A 9,303-nucleotide genomic window follows, 5' to 3' on the forward strand; every position below is an offset into this window, starting at 1 on the left:
TTCATAAATGTTAATTAGATGAATCTAACAATCAATTGTAAGATACGGAAACCTAATGATTGTTTATTATACTAGTATAGGTACTATAAGGTTTCGCACATGGTTTAGATCTAAACATTAAAGTGTCATTCAACACTTTGCAAGCCAGGAATGAATCATTTATAAACTTTTTTTTTTCTTTTTTAGGTTTTTTACAATAGCCCTTAAATATTGTTAAACTCGAACAATTTGAATTTTTTTTTTATAAATTCTTTTTATTGAGCACTTCTGTTAATGTATTTAAGATATTATTATTAACGAGATCATTTATTTTTATTGCATATAGTATATATCTGAATAATTAAAGGCTTAAAGCAGAAGTGTTTCGTAAGAAAATAACAACATCTGCGTGGTTAATCATTTACTATAGGCACTATTAATTAAATGTCTATTTACTTATGATTATTTAAAAGCAATATTGTTAGGAACCAATTTTATTTAACCAATAATGAATTAGCTGAAAAAAAAAATTGGTTTATAAGCTTTTCTCATTTGCAAAATACTTTTACAGTTTGATTTTTCATATAGTTGGAAAATGTTTAAAAATAAAGATTAATTTAAATATCTGAAGTTTCTCGAAGTTTAGTTTTTTTTTTTTTTTTGAAAAAGCAAATTCAAAATTAGTTTAAATTATTTTTTTCTTGTTAATTGATATATATAAATCTATTTTTTAAAGTTCTAAAAATTTGTAAACGTGCAGGTATTTATGCAAATTATTTTTAGACAAGCAAATAATAAATTCATTGTTCATATCCACGTTCAAAAGTGCATAACTAAAGCACAAATGGACCACTTTTCCATTAAAAAAAGGTAACGTACAATAAGCCATATTTATGGGGAGAAACCACAAAAAGAAATGAGAAAACGTTTGGATAAGTTCATCTCAAAGGAAGAAAAAAGCGTTTCCATAAGACAAGTGGAAGCATACATGAATGAATTAAAAAAAGAAACAGAAAAAGGTTAGGTTAATAGGATAAATAGGTTTATCTAGACTTTTGTGATGAAAAAATATTTTTTGAGAAAATTATTTGATTGAATTACGAAAATTAATGTGGTAAAATGTTTATTTTTCACAAATAAAAAGCTGGATTTTAAAATATATTCAAAAGTTGGATTTGAAAAGTAAAATTGTTATTTATATACTAAAATCAACTACTAAAATTAATAATTCGATTAATTCTTAACAAATTAGTATTTACAATTTGTGAAGGTCGTTCTAGTTATATATGAAATTTTTAATAATAAAATAAATTATTCCATTGAGAATTTCATAGATTTAGATAATCGATTTGCTATATATTTATGTATAAATATATTTATTGTTTAATTTATTTTTAATATATATTTTGTATTTTAACATATATTTTATACTAATGATTGATTTTAATAATTAATTTTAGTATACACCTAACACATTTGTTTTGAAAGATATTCCAAAATTTTACCGTCATTAGAAATTAGTAATGCAGTGCATTGAAAGTATTTTTTATATGAAAAAAAATCTTTTAAAGTGATAACTGATAATGTTAATGAAGTAATAAAATGATATTTTAATCACCTTTAAATTTGTAATATTTGTTATTGTGAACCCTATTATCTTAATCCAAAGATAATTAATAGTATAAATTAACTTACTTTTGACTAAATAATTTTAGAAGAGTCAGACTCATGTCAAGAAGCTTTATATAAAGGGCAGTTTTATGCACTTCTTTGTTTTTTTTTTTTTTTGAAGGTAAGAGCTCAACACTTAAGTAGAGCAATGTAAAACAAAGACATGAACAATAAAAACATAACAACTCCTATGTCATCTCTGGCATAACCATCGACAACATGAGTTATTTACAACACCAATCCTTAGCACATGAGAATGATTGCTCCACACAGTCACCAATCTCTATTGTCTTGCACTGAAAGATGGTATCATTTCTGTGCAGCCAAATAGTCCAAATAACTGAGAAGAATCCAATTAGCCAATACTTGCGCCTCTCTTTTCTCATTGACACAGATCCCCAACTCTCAAAATGCTCTTTCAACGTATCAGGGACAATCCATGTCTGTCCAAACGTCGAGATCCAAGCACACCTAGGGATGGCAAAATTTCCCGAGACACAGGGATCCCTGCGGGGACTGTCCCGAATGGGGATCCGATTGTGGGAAATTTTTCCTGCGGAATGGGGATGGGGATGGGGGACAAAATTCTCCCGAAGCAGGCGCGGGGACCCGAGCGGAGATCCCCGCCCCGTCCCCACTATTTTCCGAAATTTATGAATTCCTTGAATTATCTTTAATAGTTTATTTTTCATATATGTTTTTTAGTCATTTTTCACACACACATATATATAGAAACTCAAAACTCCTAATCTTTATTTGCATAACCCCTCTTCAATTCAGAGATTCCTAAAGCTGTCCATACTCCATCAAACCTCAGCCACCCCCTCGTCACCCTTCTCACCGCATCCTCACATCTCACCGTGCCATCACCCTTATTGCGTCATAATTTCTATTTGCGCCGTTCCTTTTCGTAACTCTGCCGTTGTGTCCATTCTCCTCTTTGTTGCCGCGTCTCCCACCTCGTCCATTGCTTTTTCCTTTGGCTCGTCGTTGCATCCCCTCCCCCCCTCCCCCATTGCGTTATTTCGAAAGAAGTCACCATCGTGTCATTTAGATTTTTTGTATAAAATCTTGCAGTTTTTGTATAAGATAGATACTTGTAACTTTATTCATATGGAAATTAATAATTAGTTAGAACTATTATGTAGATAGGGAATGGGGTCCCCGCGAGGAATGGGGCCCCGTGGGGAATGGGGATGGGGAGTAAATCTGAGGGCAGGGATGGGGAGTAGGGAGGCATCCCCCGCCCCGCCCTACCCCATTGACATCCCTAAGCACACCACACTTGCCAAGAGTACTCACATGTAATAAATAAATGTTGTATATTTTCAACACCTTTCTTGCACAGCACGCACGTCACATTATTCTGTTGTAGGATTCCCAATCTACTTAGTCGATCTTTCGTGTTGACTCGGCCTACCAATACAAACCACACGAACAGCTCCACTTGAGGCGGAACTAGCCCTTTCCAAATCTCCTTTGTGAACCTGAATCTCAGAAGCTCTTCATCCAACGTCTCCTCCTGCAATATCTGCACAAATGATTTAGTAGAATAAACACCTCCCTTATCAAATTTCCACACCACTCTGTCTTGCACATTCGCTATCAGTCTAACAGATTGCAAGACATTAAACAGTTAGTTTAGTGTATCTGTCTCCCATTGTCTCAGTTCTCTTCTCCACTGTAAATGCTACACCCACTCTATCCCATTCCAAAACCCATAATCCCCGATTACTAATCCAACATTTTTATGCATACACAATAAATACCAATCAGCTCATTTTAGCTTCTAATTCTTTTACTAAGAAACGATCCTTTGAAATTTTAGGTTTAAAATGTTTATGCAAATATATAACAGATAAAAACGATGAGAAACATGGTTACTTGAAGTGATTGGTTGCAAGAAAATGAAAACCGAACTAAAACAAAGTAAGAAATACCATGAGAAGTTCCATACCACTCGTTAAATAACACCCAATCATATGACAGCTCAGCAAGCCTCTCTAAACTAGAATTCTAACTCTCCTCACCTTACAATTACAAACTTCAAATCACACATTCTTTGTCAATCTAATAAAGTACAGTTTCTCTTATGCCTAAATAACTTATTATAAGGAAGGAAGAATTAGTTCTGGTTTTCGATGGATGTAAATACTAAAATTCAGCTGATCCATCCCTCAGAGTGTTAGCAGTAATTTTGTGCTTGCAACAAGGAAAGTTTTCAACCAGCTGCTACAGCATCAGCTCTAGGACTTGTATCCAGCAGCTGATACAACTTTGGACCAATGTTTGATTTTCTGTCACAAAAACCATCTCGTCCTCACCGCCTGTATCATTAGAACTCGAATTATTGTTGACTCTTGATAATAAGTTCTCTGTGCTCATAGGTGTTGCACTCTTGCTTTCAATTCCCTTCAATATTATCCCTTCTGTTTGTACCATCTGAGCGTTTTTGAGTTTTTCCTGATTCAAAAAGTAAAACTACTCATCATCATGCATGGATTGCACTAGGGGCTAAAACCAAGTCAAACCAACTGATGAATCAATTCAAACTCGACTCATTAATAGCTAGAGCTTATGAGCTTGTGGGCCGGACTTGGCTCATTGGCTTTGAGTTCGCTCGATTATATATATATTATACTTGATCATTTTAGCTTATAAAATTAATGAATCAAATTGTGACCCGAGCCCAATTTTCGTGAGCTGAATATCTCAGCTCAGCTCATTTCTACCTCTAAAATGCACCACTCCTATGAAATGACATAGGTACTACAGACAAATATATTATGAGAACAGTTAAAGTACCCCTAATGTAGCATTTTCCACCCTCATCTTTTCAGAACTTTCAGTTAGTCGATTTATTTCTGATTTCAGCAACACATTCTCGGCACTCAAGGATTCAACTTTTCGTGCCAGTTCTTCAGTCTCTGCCTGAACAGAGGAATATGCATTAGTAATTGCTTGTTGGTCAATATCGGTGTAATGATTTGTTTTTCATGGACTGCTGCACATGCAGCTTGTGGAGTGCATCCAAATGTGAGAGAAGAAAGAAACTGGACAATACAGAAATCTCAAGGAGAAAACAGACTGAAAAATGTCATAAAGGAACTTCCAACATCTATACCTGCTTCCTCAGTCTGGACCTTCTAGCAGAATCTCGATTTGATTGTTTTCTCCTCTCACGTTTCAGCTCGCGTTCATTCTAAAGAATCCAAACAAGGACAACAAATATTTTATCATCAGTAAAAGAATAGGATACTTCATTAGCAATAGTTAATCATTAAGTGTTTCGCAAGCATATGTATTGTACTATATATGATCAAGTATCTCTGTTGATCTGAGCCACTAGGATGATTAGTTATATGCAGAGCATACCTGCATCCAAGCTTCAGCAGGCAATACTGGTTGCAGGGCAGTTGCAGCATTTGTTTTAGAATGTACACTGGAAGGGTTCCTCAGCTCTAGCGCCGTAGTGGTGCCTGAAGAAACTACAGATCCAACTAACTGTCCTGAAACACTAGCAGGGGCAATTGTCATGTTCTTGTTAGAAGCTGCAGTCTCTTTGGAAGCTGGAGTTACTGGATTAGCTTGCATCTCAGGTTTTCCTTCTTCATCTGATTGTACAATGTGGAAAAGGCATGATCGTTAGCACATATTATGTGGATACCTTGCCGACTAAATTGAGTAGCTTCAGATGATTGTAGATAACAAGAGTTTCGGATGCAAGATATTTCAGTAAAAAGTTGCAACCATAGGACACAGCACCTATACTATAAAAGGCAAAATCCCATGTTAAAGTGAACTGCATTTATTGAACTAATCACAAACTTTTGGGTAAATTTTCATCTTAACTTAAAGATTAAAATAATCTGACATTAGACTAATAAAGACTCTACTTAATTAACTGGTCGAGAAAATTAGTGCAGTGATGGTATCAGAAAGATAATTGTGATCCCAGGACAACTCTATTGTTCATCAAGATGTGACACTTGGTGAAGAACAGAGTCATACTAGTGGCTGGTGTTCTCTCACAGCTTCTTTTCCTTGGTGTTTGATTAGCCTGAACATAAGACGGAAAATATCATAATTTAATCTTTAATTTTGTCAAATCAATTTAAAAAGAAAAATAAACCATTGGCAACATGGTCAACTAAATGCATGAAAAAAAATTGCTAATTGCAAGCAAGTTCTCACCCCCGCAGTGTTGCCATCACTTCCATCACTAGAACCCCCAGTATCCACACTGTTCATATCATCAAAAACTTAGTTATCCACAAGCACCTAATAGAATAACTAACTCATGGACTAGTCTTCTAAAAGAGGGATAAAATTTGAGTTTAATCCCACTAAAGAGTATCTGATTTCCCCTCCATGACCCCACAACGGAAGAATTTTAAAAAAAAATTAAAAAAGAATCTGCAGAAATTTATATAGAAAGAAAACAGACTAGCAAACCTCTGTGACAGCTTGTTTTCAGTTCTAAGCTCTGTACTATCAGTATGGCCATTCCCAATTGACATTGCAAGGCCATCAAACCCTTTCAGTTTCTTCATCAAATCCCGATCAGAATTTGCAGATTTTGGTGGCGTCTCCATACTTAGAGGTGTCCCAGTCTTCAGCATTACACCAATAGAAATGAAACAAAAATTAATAGCATTCTATGCCTAAAGTAGGAACTGATCTCAGAAAACATCATAGCTTACAGCAGGTGAAGATGGAACTCCTTGTCCGTGTGGATGTGGCTCCTATGTTTTAGAAATATATAATTCACAAGAACATAAGACATAATTCCAACCAATAAAGCCTAAATAATTACAACACAAAAAAAAAAAAAGCATATATAATTAAGGACTGAAAAGCTTTTATGATAATAAAATAAATAAATATAAATATTTGAATTATCTAGGTACACAAACAGGATCAAAGGGAACACATTTGACATTTCAGTATATTAGTTTCTCTTATCCTATTGTGAACTATTGATTGATATCATTACAGTAGAAGCCAAACATTCATGGGCAATGAACAAGACAAGCTCCAATTTTTCATAAACCATAAAATAAATTGCATGGAAGTAGCTAGACTTACAATAGGAATGGCAGGGTGAGTATAAACCCCTCCAGGTGAATAAAGTGCTGCATAAGGTGGCATCATAGGCTGAAAGAAATAGAAAAAGTTGGCAAGTTAATCATCCTTGCCATCATATCCAGCAAAGATAAAATGATAAACATAGTAGAATTAATAGTTGCCTCCGGCTGATACCTGAGGAGGCCCCCACATGTATGGGTGAGGAGTGTGACCAGAAGCCACAGCGGGGTTGTAGTATGGTGGTATGGCGACTCTCGGCCCATAATACATCTGAAGATAATAATATAACAAGCTTTTAATCATCATAAGCAATTTCCAAGGGCAAAATAGTTACGGCCAACGCAAATTACATCATCAATATTCTTGTACTAATAACCAATTATCAAAACTAACAGCAAAGCAATTTGTAATTTCAGTGTACGAATTAAAGGTGAAAGGGTAGGTAACTTGCATGGCTGCCCAGTCAGGATAGACATGAATATTGGCCTGCTCCTGTTTCAAAGGGAATTACAACAGTATTAAGGTGCAAGTTTTTCGCAAATGTATTCTCATCTATTGAATCTTTACTGAGCTTATCGAAGTAGTTACAGGTGGAGAAGTCTTTTCAGTCTGACTAGATTTCTCTTCCTCACTGTTTCCCATTGCAGGTTCCAAATGAACAACAATGGCTCAAATAACTCGAAAGCGACCGTGTTACTTCCCCCAAAAAGTTATTCAACTGCACTAAAAGGAGCTATGTCAATTGTCAGCTATTATCCATAGAAAATATTACAGATTGAGAAGCAAAATTTGTTTAACAAAATTAGTGTATTTTCCATTCAAACTCTTCAAGTGATCCTATATATATATATATAACTACTACAGCATAATCGTTCATGTAAAAATCATAGAGTTCTCCATGTCATAGAAAGGTCATCCTGACAAAAGGCAATTCAAACCTTTCTAACCTACTACTTCATAAATAATTTTAAGAATGACAACTAAAAATATGTTAAATATAGGTGCGGAAATGACATACATCATTACATGAAAGAAATTCAAACGATCATGCCAACAGAAAAGGAGAAAAAAGGCCCCAAATAATAAAAAAAAAAAAGACTTGTCAAAGAAAACAACAAAGATTTCAAAAATGACATATGATGATTAACCTTGTAAGCTAGACACCAAAAAAAAAAAAAAAACACACACACACACACACTTCTAAGCTGAAGATATAACTTCCTACAGAGATTGTAATAGTAATGATTGCAAGAGACATTTGCCAAACTCTAAAAACACATATAAGAAAGTTGCAACAAAAGTGGATACTCTAGGGAACCCACATAAGATAACAAAACTGAATAATTCAAAATGGAGTTATCAAAGTTAACCAAATTTCAGATTTACATATGAGAATGATTTATAGTAACTACAAGTGTAATAGCTCATGGTCTTAAATGGTTTCATTATTAAATTAAGGTTAAATGCTTCAGAAGCAAAGTGGGATCTAAAAAGTGAAAAACACTGACAGAATTTCACCTTTTCTGGTACCTAAGAGAGAGCAGAATTTCACAAATAGCTTTCAGGGAAAGGTTTCAGGACTGAAGCACTAATGGTAAGCTACACTGGTATAAGATAATCCAATCCCAAAGAACATACAATACAAAGAGTGAAATTATAGACACAGGAGTATAAAAGAGAGAATGATAGAGGGTCAATCTTGTCCTTTTACTACCCCACAAGCCAGATAGAAAGAGACAGACACAGAAAAACACAATCCAAGCCAACAACACGTCCCGGGAGGTAGATGACAAAAATGCCCTTCCAACCCAATCTTTGTTTTTTTCCACTTTCACACGGGTCAAAGATGATGAATTAGAGATGAGAAAGAGTATTGAATTTGAAACTCCTCAATTTTGCTACCTGAACCTTAATTAGCTTACGATTTACAGTTATAGGTCTTAGGCTCTTAGCCAACATCCAATTCTAGTTCTTACCTATTAAGCAACTTGCATTAGAAAAAAATATAAATTTCAAAAAATTAGCACGAGGGGGAAACAAAGACTCTTACTAAAGCAAATCAATGCACAGAAATTCACAATTTTACGGAGATTCAGAGGAAATTACTCAGAATTCAAGACCTCTTGTTTGGCTAATTAGAAATCCAGAGCTGAAACTAAAACACAGAAAATTGATGGTCCTTCAGAACGAAAATTTGAACTGAAACACACCATTTACTCTTTCCATGCGAAGTACAAACTAAATCCACTAAAAAATTCGCGAAATTCGAAGAAGTAAAAATGGCAGAGTTCGACGTACCTGAAAGATACCTAAAACCCAAAATTAAAACAAAAGCGGGTCTAAAGTCTAAACACAAAGCAAGAACAGTGCAGGTAGCTTCAAGTATTCTCAAATTACAGACCAAAAACAATTGGAAAAAAAGAAAAGTTTAAAGTTTGAAACTTGAGCGTTGAATTTTTTTTTTTTAACTCTGAAAAAAGCGAGGGAAAGAGGCTATTTTTGGTTTGAGAAGGAAGAAATGGAGCGGAGGATGGTGGTGAAGGAGGAGAGGGAAGAGAGAACCTC

The 9,303-nt window shown here is 34.6% G+C and overlaps 1 pseudogene; it reads right to left on the reverse strand.

The window, feature by feature from the left end:
* Positions 1–3,580: 3,580 nt before the first annotated feature.
* LOC112720468 (common plant regulatory factor 1-like) lies at positions 3,581–8,417 on the reverse strand (annotated as a pseudogene).
* Positions 8,418–9,303: the final 886 nt, after the last annotated feature.

Source organism: Arachis hypogaea, chromosome 11 (genome assembly GCF_003086295.3).
Source record: "Arachis hypogaea cultivar Tifrunner chromosome 11, arahy.Tifrunner.gnm2.J5K5, whole genome shotgun sequence".
NCBI lineage: Eukaryota > Viridiplantae > Streptophyta > Magnoliopsida > Fabales > Fabaceae > Arachis > Arachis hypogaea.